This window comes from Falco cherrug, chromosome 5, assembly GCF_023634085.1.
Source record: "Falco cherrug isolate bFalChe1 chromosome 5, bFalChe1.pri, whole genome shotgun sequence".
Lineage (NCBI taxonomy): Eukaryota > Metazoa > Chordata > Aves > Falconiformes > Falconidae > Falco > Falco cherrug.
The window spans coordinates 6,296,585-6,308,606 of record NC_073701.1 but is presented as its reverse complement, the minus strand read 5'-3'; the positions used below and the strand labels follow the sequence as shown (position 1 = coordinate 6,308,606).

Here is a 12,022-nt window from a genome sequence, read left to right as displayed (position 1 = left end):
ATCCCTTTCCTGTCTCTGCTGTGTAGGTGACCATTCCCTTCCAAGAACTTATTTTCAGAAGCAGATCAACTGATTCTTCTGGATAATTTGCATGTCTATCTATTACATTAATTATGATAATTCTTGAAAAATGCTAACTCTTGAAAGCTGTTGTAAACATAAGGCTTATTACATCTAGACTTCTTTGGCATTTTGCAAATGTTCATTTTTGATTCATAAATAAGCTTGACCTGGAGGTTATTATCCTCCTCTGAAGTAATGGAGAGCTTCTTAAGAAACCTGAGAAGAGAAAAGACACCTCTCCTCCCTGTTCCTGATGTAGCAATCACTATTGTTGTTCCTCATCTGCAAAACAATACTAAACACACTAACCAAATAAAGGGATTCAGAGGGTGCTAATTAGTTGCAATTTCACGATATTGGTTCAGAGTGCTAACAGATGACAGTTTGGTGGTGAACAAGTACCAACAGCAGGGACACATATATAGATATCAAAGACTATTTGAGCATCATCATGTCTGATAAAGTGAATACGTATTCTCAAAAAGTGGCAACTGGCAGGCTGGAATACTGCTGGGTGTCTTTTGACATACAATCACTGACCATATGATGGATGGTTCTCATAACTATGATGAGATCAGTAAGATGCTGCTCAGCTTCCCTTAGGTCATCATTACTTGACCGAATATGTCTTCATGAAGCTGAGGAATAAATGCCACGGTGTTTTTCTTTTTTTTTTTTTCCCCTCTCTCTCTCTCTCTCTTTTTTTTTTTTTTTTTTTTAACAGGATGTCGAATAACAAGGATTAGAACCAGTGCTGAATCTAATAGGAATGATGCTGGAGCTCAGTACAACCCAGTTACATCAGAAAACTATTTCAAGGAAATGGACAGATGTTCATGGAATTAGGTTAACATGTCCTGCAACTTCTTTGTATCTGGATAGCTTTGGTGCATTTCTGATTTGCACTTACCAAAGCTAACAGCAGATAACTTTTCGGTATTGTATGGGTTCAATCTGAATGGGTAGAGCTTTGGAAGTCAAAGAGGTGTCCTACTGTAGCTATTTATTCTACTGTAGACACCTATCTTACTGTAAAGCATCTTAAGAGTGTTGATAGTGTTGCACGCTGCTGACAATATGATAGAAAGGCTCCAGACCAGTTGGATGACTCTTCTTGCATGAAAAGGTCAATTTTTGACAAAGATTCCACCTGCCTCTCTCAAACTACTGAGGATATTCAAGTGCAGCAGAGATTAGTTGTATTCCTCTTAAGTGGGAATATCGTTCTGGGGAGAGATCCATGAAATCCTTCCACCTCCAATACCTTGATGCCACATAGTCAGACAGACATGGGTATAACCTCGAGGAGGAGGAGGAAGAAGACTTCTGAAATCATTGGCAAGTTGTGGGTAGGGATATGGGAAGAGAGAGAACCAGTGCAAACAATACAAACTTTTCACACACACCTGAATTCAAGTGAGGTTCCTACGGAGCTTGCAAAGTTGGGAACAGAGGAACACAAAGAAGCCCTTGGCTGTGGAATAAGCCTGACTTCAAGAAGCAAGAAAATGTGTGACTTTAGTTTTACAGGTCAAGAAACAAAGATGGACAGATGGGAAATGACTTATGCATGGTCACACAGCACAGCACCGTCAGAGAGGGATGGCAGCTCTGGGTTTCCACACGCCTCCCTACCACGAAGCCAGCTTGCTGCTTCCACCTAAACTGGTGGAAACACAAACATAGCTCCAGCTTGGACATCTTGTGCTGCAGAGGTAGGACAATGATAAACTGGTGCCCATGTGCAAACGTTGAAGGCACAAGGTCCCTGCCAAAGACATAAATGATTTTGCGGCTGCTGCAGAAAGCGTTAACATAAGCGGTGTGTGCTTCACGTCCCTGAGTATCATTAACACGTTTTATCGATATTATGAAGTTCTGCAACAAAACTAATAGGATTTGTCAGGGGCCGTTATGAACCGCCCCTGCTGGATAAATACATAATACATGATGGCAAAGGTCTGATGGGACTTTAATCAATTGCCTTTCTGAGTCAAATGAATGTCACATTAGACGTAAGCCACGTTGCATTCTGTGGGGGCCTCTGCTCCCCTTGTCTCACGGGCCTGACACCGCCACGGGGAGCTATGCATGCGCATAGACTCCTACTTATTTGTAGCAAATCTATCAGAGCAAAACTGGAACAGCACGTTGTAAATTACAGATTTGGGACACCTTATAATGAAAGGCAAAGGGGAAAAGGAAGAAATATGGGGACACCATAGGCATGATAGGTCAGCTCAAATACATCTCCTTGGTAGCTGGCATCATCATACAGCTTTTCGCTGTATGTCACTGCAGTATATCTTATGTTTCTGCCCATAGGGATGGGGAGAAGGAGGTGTGCCGTTTCTGCACCACAAAAGTAGTGAGTCAACTTTAAATACTAAAGTCACACAACTCAGGTTTAGTATCAGGAAAAGAAAGCTCTTTGATTGTTTCAGCACGCACCTGAAAAAATTATGAATGTCCACTTGCTCTTTAGTACCCCTTTGAAGAAATTCCAACAATCAAAACAGAACTCAACCATAAATTTTCAGGCTTAGTTCCTCTCCCAAATATGAAAGAACCATTTTTCTTACTGTGCTATGTTTTTTTTTTTTTTTTTTTTTTTTTTTTTTTTTTTTTTTACATTCCAGGCAGCACATTAACAGCCATCTACTTTCCTCTTTGAATGGGTAGGAGACATGAATTTAAATTGCAAAATGGAGATCTAAAGTAACACAAAGTCTAGGCATATTTGGACATGGAGTTCTAAACCTAAATTTAAAACCCCTCATTGTTTTTGGCATTCACTGAATAGCTCCAGTTTGGACATCCCAAAACAGTGGCTTAAAATGCTGGTGGACATTTGGAAAACTTTGGTCTTTACTTAACTATAGTAAATATTATGAAGTGGTAGTGCTATATTTCCCTTTATATCGCAACAAGAAGCATCATTGTTTTAAAAACACTAGATTTCACTGCCAATATGTATAAAGGAATCCCAGCAAAACGCAAACTTTTGTTCCAAATACGCAAACCTATCACGCCTCAGAACCTGGCAAAATTAAAACCCAAAGGATAGCAAACAAATTCTTCCAAAGGTTCCATCCCTCATCCACCCCAAAAAAGGCAAAAGTAAAACTTTAACCACAAAAATTTTAATTCTTCCTGTTCTAGGCCTTAAAAACACAATTATCTGGATTAGTACAGTATTTTCTTCAGTTCAAAGTCATCAAATTGACAACCTACATACCAGCAGCCAAACTCACGTGAATGAGACCAGGTGAAAAAAGAACCCTACATGGCATCTTCCATAGAAACCACTAACAGATTTTGAATGCCAACACTGTCATATGTCAAGGGGAATACAGCATATTTAATCTACCCAGATAAGAAGAACAGGTCAGCATTAGGCAGGAAAGCACACAGGACTGGGTAAGGAAGGGTCCCATGCCCCAAGGTCCCATTTCAGCAAGGACAGGTTGAAATGCATGCTGACTGTTTTCTATACTTGTGTTACGCTTGCCCAGCACAGGATGCTGTCTGCTTTATTCTGAGTCAGAGCACAACAGCGTAACGCCCATCACAACACGTATATCCCCAAATATAACAGGAATCTGCCATACTGTCATCCAGAAATGCACATATAAATTCCAGATCAGTCACACAATGTCACTGAACTAAGTCCGAGTCCCATAAGTTGACACTGCATTAAAATCCTGGACTGCTGCATTAACAGTAAGAGCTCAGCACTGAGTCCTGTGGCCACAGGGAGTAACACGAAAGTTCCAAGGGCTCCGGGCTGGCTTGGATGGAACTCGAACAAACTGTGTAATTCAATGAAAAGTATAAAACATTTGGTATAAAAACTTACACTAGAGACAGGAAATGTTCCTTCAGAGGAAGGCCACAAACTGATCGCGAATGATCTGAGAAGAAAAGGGAGAAAGAAAAAAGGAAATTAAGTGACAATAAACACATTAAATGATACCAACATAAAACAAGGATCGAGGAGACTCCCAGATGGTAGCAGTTTCCACAGGAGAGGGGGGGTGTGGGGAAATGGTTTAGATTTACAAACTGCATAAATCTTGGAAGTTTTGAAATTACCTGACCCCAAAACTATGTAGCTGAGAAAACTGGTAATGGCTGGGAAGCCTTTCAGTCCTGGGCTAACTCCAAGCCAGCAGAGACTAAATAACCTCTCGTGGCTGTTCAAGAGCCTCTGTGAAACAGGCTTGTGGCTCCTGTGGACAAACGCTCTTATCGCAAAAACACTGCCAGATTTGACAGCACCCTCCTTAGCAGTCATGCCAGATGATACAGGCCTCTGAAACACAACTCGCCTTCTCGATCCTGACCTTCCCAGAACAGGGGTTAGGCATATTATTAGGGCTGAGGATGCTTACATTACGGCTGATAGCTGCACAGAAAAAGTGTGTTGTCTTAGTTCCTTCTGTCAACATAGTATCTTTTGGACTTGACAGGTTTGTTTCCCTGAGACTCCTATGAAAAAGAAATGGCTGCATGGAAGTGTAACGGCTAAAGGATTGCAAACTTCCAGTAGACTACAGGTCTGGTTTCCAAAGTCCACTATGGAGTATGTAAGCTTTATTGCCAACACATTTTCCAAAACATATTAACCTCACTGAATCGATGAAATGAATCAAAGCCTCGTGCTCTGAACTGTAAGAAGATACATTCCTGTTGGACGAAGAAAACAAAGGAAGATGCCCCGAAAATGTTCAAAGGTAAAAATTAGTCCTGTCTCCCTCCTTCCCTTCCCTGAGCTGAAAGAAATTCAGGTAGTCAGACCAAACAGGGCTCTCCAAAAGACAGCAATGAGGGGACCAGGAGCATGGTGGACAAAGACCATGGGACCCATGTGGTGTGCTCCAGTACTTAAGTCAAGACATGGCCTTCACCTACCGTTTCCTGTCCAGTTACAGGGAGACATTAGCTCTATCATTCCTCAAGGCAACTGAAAATATTCAGAGGAATACAAACCCAAGCTGTGATAGTGAAGGAAAAGTGAGGAGGTGTCACAGGACAGAAAGAGGGAAGGCAGGCAGAAAGTTTGTTCAGTTATAGCTATTATTTGTGGGAATTATGGGCCTGGTAGAGCAGTGTGCGAGATGAAGCACGTGTGCATCTCCGGTGGCTGGTCACCCGCAAAGGAGGTGGAAGAAGCACAGCAAAGAGCAGAGAGAATCATACGAGCTGCAGGGCAGCTAACAAGATGCTTACAGCATCCTTTGGACAGGCCACCCAGAGAGACCCTGTTGAACAGCGCACTCCTCTTTGAAGAAGCTGCCTGCTCCCACATGTAAGGAAATTGTCATGAGGCAGACAGCAGGATGGATTCTGCCCGGACTGAAAAGCTGAAGTGCCTTAAGATGAAAGGAAGGACAAGATCAGGTTGGTGAAGAGCAGGCGACTATTCATCTTACTTCCAAGAATCCTTTACTCTGATAAACTTTCACAGGGAAGTTTTCCTGGTGGGAAAGAAGTGCTTTGCTAAGCATGTATCCCTCATTTTCCTTTTACACTGCTCCTGAGGATTTAACCATGAAGTCCATAGATTCCTCTGCAATAGACTGTTAGCAGCTGGTAGCTGGGAAGTATTTCTTTCAGGGTTTTGGGCAGATGGGGCCATGATGTGAGCTGCACACCGTGGAATAACCTGAGACAAGAGCTCTGAGTCAAAGAATGTGCCTTGGAGCCCTGGAGTTAAAAGGAAAAAAAAAAAAGAAAAATGTAAAAAGAAAAAAAACGGGAGGCATCCAGCATGGGAAAAAAAACACAGAAGGGAAAATTTTAGGCTGAGTGGTTAGAGTTTGGCTCTGTTATAAGCAACATAAAACAAGTTCTCTTAAGGCAAAGTGTCAGGCAACTTTGATGCCATGGATGCCAAAGAATTCTACAAATTATGGCCTGAGACTCTGGAGGTGCTGAGTAATGACTTACACCAACATTACAGTCAAATTTGCTATAAGAACTGAAAAGACTGTCGTACCTAATTAAAACTGCAGGGTAATTTCAGACAGGCACAATATACTAGGAGCTGCAAACTAGAATCTGGCAAATCACCAGAACTGAAACACCATAATTTTTTAAATGATCGCAATACGTCTGGACGCTTGATTACCAGTTTTGTTCAAAAGAAAATCCATGAAAACAAAACTTCCCATGTAAAGTATTGGAAAAACAAGATGTGTCTGAGGAAACTATGATTCATTCCAGGTTAGATAACTGCAGAACACATATGCAGGAGAGAAGTGGGCCAAATCCTGTTCTCACTGCCCTGTGCAATCATACTGACTTAATTGAAACCATGAGCAGAACCTGAACCATTAAAATGCTGGGGTGAAACTTTTTATCATATAGCGCTGTTTGTCACTAGAGACATACTTAACCCAATTACATTAGATTAACCCAGTAGATTTCAAGATATACTATTACACAATAACATAAAAAATGAAGTCTAAGAAAGCTGACCGTTTTCCCCAGGTCTCTGTGTTACAAGCAGAATAATTACCCATCTTTATTTATGTCGTTTGTTTTCAACCTAGTACGGTGAGGTGGACAAAGAGAATCCACTGATTTTTTTTCATATTGAATTCCCAGTGTTAATTAATCATTATTACTTGGAAGCTGTTTTGGCCATTGGACAGAATAGCCAGGGGCTAATCTTAAGCCTGCCCTTGCTTCATTGTGGCCAGATCCTGCTCACTTTCTCTTTCTTTGCTACGTGAATAAATTCCATTTAAATCACAAAGACTAAGAGACAAACAAGTCCAAAGTGTTAAGGATATTTAGGAATCTTATCCCCGCCTTGAGTTTAATGAGAATAAGGTTCCTAAACACTGAAGAACTTCTGTTTATGGGAGTTAAGATGGTGAAATCCTGTCATATGAGTTACATTATACAAGCAGGTAATTGATTTATGAAGCTAACTGCAATTTTCAAAAGTGACTTAGGCATTCACGTCAAAGTCTGTTGGAAGTCAGTGAAATTTTGGCCATAAACCACCTGGGGACTTGAGAATATTTTACCTTTGTTAGTTTAAGCACTGCTTACTTTCAACAAAATTAACATCTTGGGTGCCAAAGTGATTTTTGCAATCTCACATATTCAGTTGTTCTTACAGTTTATTCACTGAATGGCTTGAGTTAACCTGCTCCAAGTGCCTTTTTCTCGGCAGTAAATTACGGCGGCAATTCCACTCCATTTTTGCAAAGTGATTTAGGATCTCTTTGATGCAATGCACTGCCAAGGTGAGAAATGTTACTCCTTCAGCCCCTAGACTGGCAAGAAGCAGGCAAATGATGAACTGCTTTAAGCAGGGAGGACTGGTAACAGATTCACATAATCCTAAACTGACTGCTCTTGCCTCAAAACACTTTCACCCTTTGCTGATACGGAACCAGTGAAGGGCACAGCTTTATCGTATGTAATCTACTCAGCGAATTGGATCTAAGATGCAGAGTCTTGTCACCCCTCTCCTCCTGGATGCGCTACACCTGCTCAGTATCTAAACCAGAATTTAAAGCCAGAGGAAGATAAAGAAAATCATTTACTAGAGAATTCCCCAGTTCAAAGGGGGCCAAACGGAGCCAGTGCCATTCTGGGGGAACACAGTGAAAGAGGAGACTCAGCTGAAATTCAGTGAAGCCTTGTAAAGGATCTGAGGGGGCAGAGAGGCTGCACTGCATCTCTGACACAGTAGAGGCAGATTACGGCAAAATTAAATTGAGGATTTTAGTGGATATAATTGCTGTTTTTATATATTAATGAACAACAATAATACGTGATTCTAAACTGAATACCAGGTTTGACATTTAATCTGAGCACTCATACCATCCATAAATGTTCATAAACGTCACAAGACCCCTACCCTTTGATTGAATTACAATCTAGCATGCAATTTAGGAAACATGGATTAATCTACATAGATTTATATTTCTGCAGGTTACGTTGTTACTTGTTGATTTATACCCCTTTCCCCTAAATGTCCTTTCCATCGAGAATCTAGGAAAATACATGCAAATTTCAACAGGAGAGCAGCTCAAAATCCAGTGACTAGCAGCAGATGGAAACTTGGTTCAATGAAACCTATACTAATTATCATTTGCTTTTTGAAGTCACCTCTGCTAATGGCCAGCAAAATCTTAGTCCCTGTGATACCTCCTATTACCTTCACATTAACTCTTACTACAGCCAGCAATCACCTAACGTGTTTCTTGGCAATGCTGTGCAATTAAACCACCTTTCAATCAGCTTGCTGAGGAATCCAGAGATGGAAACTGCTTTAATATTAGGAGTTAATTACAAGGATGCAGGGTAAGGTAGTCAAATGTTATGTTAGCATACCAGAAATGTGACAACGCCTTAGCCACAGATGTCACAACCGAGGTAAGGAGCCATCAGGAAAAGTGACATGACAGCGTATAGGGGAAACTGATCTTTCAAGTTCTCCGTTTTTGTTTTTTTTTTTTTTCCTCCCCCGTGGTCATGCTACTTGACGTGACCACCTCCTTCAGCAGCCAAAATATCTGAAATTTCACTGTCACCTGTATTAACAGACTTCACTGCACAATGGTGTCTGCTTGGGGAGTGATGACAACACCTACTCCAAACAGTGCATGGAAATGGTCCAAAAGGCCCATCAGACATTAGCGCTTCTGCAGAGCCCCAATCCTGCTCCTGTTGAAATCCACCAAGTCTTCTCAAAGGGTTAATGTGGCAGGTTCCTTTTCTATCTCTGCATCTTTACCTCTTCGTGCCCATGAGAAGAGGGACAGCCCCACAGCCCAGGGCTGGTGCTTGTGGACTCATTCATTCATACAAGACTGAAGAGAAGGGCTGGCTGCTCTATCTAATATGAAAGGAAACGAACATCACTCGGTTGAGTTAGTGCTAGAAAAGTGATGAACTGCAGAGACGGTTTTACAACTGACCGCCTATTGCAGTGAGGGAGAAAGCACACGTGGGAGAGGATACTGCAAATTCAGCGTGAGAGCCAGCTATATGGCTGTGTATCAACTCTCAGTCTATGGTAGTGGAGAACCAAAATAAAATGGTCTTTGCAAAATGGCAAGGAGTTTTTGTATGTATATTAGAATTAAGGTATGTCTATATACATTGGAATGCACTTACCCGCGTATTTTAGTTAGGTATCATTAAAGTATTTGAAAAAAAACTACTCCACTACAGGTGTGCACACTCTTTTAAATGAAATCAACAGCCAAACTGTGGTTCTGTGGAGAATGCAACAGTGACTCAAGAACAATTTTGAGTCAGAATTTATCATTAATAATTCCACCACTCATTTTCCAAAGACAAGAGGTTTTTTAGAAGCTACAGTCCACAGAAGATAACAGAAAAGGTAACTGACTTTTTTCCTCTCTCAAACTTGAAGAATTTCAAGGAGATTTTTTTAAATTTCTATAATTAAGAATAGCTACAATGTTAGCCTTGTCTTTTTCAAATTAAGAAATATGTACTGGGAGAAGGCAACTTTAAATGAGTGTTACACATACACACAAACAAAAAAACTTTTATAAACCAGAAACTTTAAGGATTCTTTAATAGAAAATAGAAAAGTCTTGGTGGAATAGATTTTTTCAGCACACCCAGCTTTCCAAGAAGGCTGGATAATATTATGTTTTGATAAGACAAAAAGAAATTAATCCAACCAAAATTTTGACTTTTATGTATATGTAAGCTAATTCAAAAAGACATCAAGTGAAGGAACTGACTCTTTTCACAGGTAACTCAGCCCAAAATAAGTACTACCAGCTGTTCTCAGTGAAAACAATGAAATAGATGAAATAAGAAAAGGAATCTCTTCCATCTAATTAACATCCATCGGAGGTCTCCAGCTCCCTAAGAAGAACATCAGTCAAGAAAAGTCTCTATACAAAGCACCTCTAAGGAAAACATCTTTAAAAGAAGAGCAGGAGAGCTCTCTGGAAGCAACAGCACATTACAGCTTCAGCAGCAGTTGCTTTAAGGGGCTCAGGGTGAGAGCAAAACTAGCAAAAAGTGTGAAAAAAAAGTTAAGTATATTCTTGTTTTATAATCTAAATGTAGCATTTTGTGCATGCATCTTGACTTCAAGATAGCCTGCAATGGTATTACTTGCAACTTTCCGTAACTCTAACCAGTATGTCTCTGGGAATTTGTACAAATACGTTCAACCAGGACATTTTGTTGGCAGGTACTTGGCCCCCGCAGCCTCAGGCAGCTCAGCTGGCAGGAGGAGGCTGCCCCCCACCCCCAGTCCCCCAGCACTGCCCCTTCCCTGCCGTCCCTCGTCACCCCGGAGGGGTGCGCAGATAAGGTGGCCAGGGCTTCTCAGGTGCTGGGGGACGAATTCAGGGGAACGGAATACCTGGGAAGGGGTGGCCATTGCTGCAATAACTCACACCACCTACTTCTGACAGCCCACAGGGGCTGCGCTGTAGGCCGGGTTCACTGCTCCCGTGGCAGAGCGGACTGCTCCTGCCTCTCATCTTTCCAGCACCAGGGATGCCTTTCCCTTGTGTGGCTGTGTGGGCTCCAGCAAGAGACAGCGAAGGAGCTAAAATGGCCCTGGAAAAGATGGCAGTTAGGATGTTACTGGGTTGTTCCCACCCAGCTTACAGCCTGTTCCCTGTTGTCTCTTGGAAAAGAGGGAAAAAAAGAGGTCAACTGTTGACCAGAGGAGTTGTTTTTGTGATCCGTAAAGAGTTGGGGCATTTCCATTTTAGAAACCATTTTGTGTTGGCTACTCTTGGCACTTGGAACTCAGCTTTGAAACCTTAAATAGAAGAAAAGAGAAAACATATCTAACTAAATATACAAGGATATATACCTAAAGATACTGGCTGTCTTTCAGGATCATACCCTAAAATTTAGGTCTTGGTTTTGCTCATGCCTGTAGGTGAATTTTCTGTTCTGAGGCAGTGTGGTTGAACAGGCAGCTCACAAGCTACGTCTGCCACCTTACACCATAGCCACATCTAGCCATACTCTCCCTACTGCAAGCTGGATAAGCAGAGAAGCGTATCTTCTGCTTCCCTGCTTGGGGGTTTGCAGCTGCAGTGCACGGTCCACGTTCCCTGCACCCTCCCAAATACCTGTCCTGAATTCAGCAGTGCCCAAACCAGACTACACAGCACAAGAAAATACAATCAAATAATCCTGAACTACTTAAGCAGATTAAACTTGAATAACCAAAATGTTAAGCTAAGAAAATACAGTACTAGGAACTAAATGCATCTGTATTAACAACAGCAATTAGTGAAGTTTGTCTACTATTAATAAGAAGATAATTGCTATAAAATGTAGTGATACATACAAATAGGTTACTGATGTGAGGAAGTGACCCTGAAAATGAGTTTAAATTATTGGTTGGGGCCTTTCTATTGCTAATTATTATTTTCTTTCTGGGTATTAATGTTCCTTCAGGATGATCTGATAAATCTAGCGGTGTTGTGATCACTTCTCTAAATGGTATCTTTGGATCATATGTGGTCCCAAGAGACATGACACTCCAGTGTACTTTACGTAATTTATTTCCAAAGTGAGACGTGCTGACTCTCCATAATATTTCTTTCATCTTAACATCTGACTAACATTCAATTTGGGACATAAGTACTCCGATACATCATTTTTCCCTGAAGGCACTGAAGATCACAACTAAAGGGCGCTGGCCGAGTCTGTGAGCACCACAAGGCTTGGAGAACAGGGTGAGCTGGAATGGGGCCACTGCCAAGCCTGAGCTGCAAGGGGACTGGAGGGTTACGCAGGTTTGTGGGGGTCTGTATCACCCATGGGTGTGTCGGGGGGGAAGGGTATGAGCAGAGCTCTGGCAAGCCCCAGGCTAGGGTTACACTGGACTTCAAGAATCCGTCTTGCTCTCCTTGGTGAGAGCTGCATGGGTTAGGACTTGAATGCAAGGGTGTGTCGTAAATCAGGAGCAAAGCGG

The 12,022-nt window shown here is 41.7% G+C and overlaps 1 protein-coding gene across 7 annotated transcripts in view; it reads right to left on the bottom strand.

Moving 5' to 3' along the window:
• ZBTB20 (zinc finger and BTB domain containing 20) overlaps positions 1–12,022 on the bottom strand; it is a 519,668-nt gene that overhangs the window by 143,723 nt on the left and 363,923 nt on the right. For 6 of the 7 annotated variants that reach the window (XM_055712470.1, XM_055712467.1, XM_027816963.2 and 3 more), the window contains one exon: positions 3,923–3,977. The exons of the other annotated variant lie outside the window; for it this stretch is intronic. The gene's annotated coding sequence lies outside the window, so the exon portion shown is untranslated. The remainder of the gene's footprint in view (positions 1–3,922; positions 3,978–12,022) is intronic. 7 annotated transcript variants of the gene reach the window in all.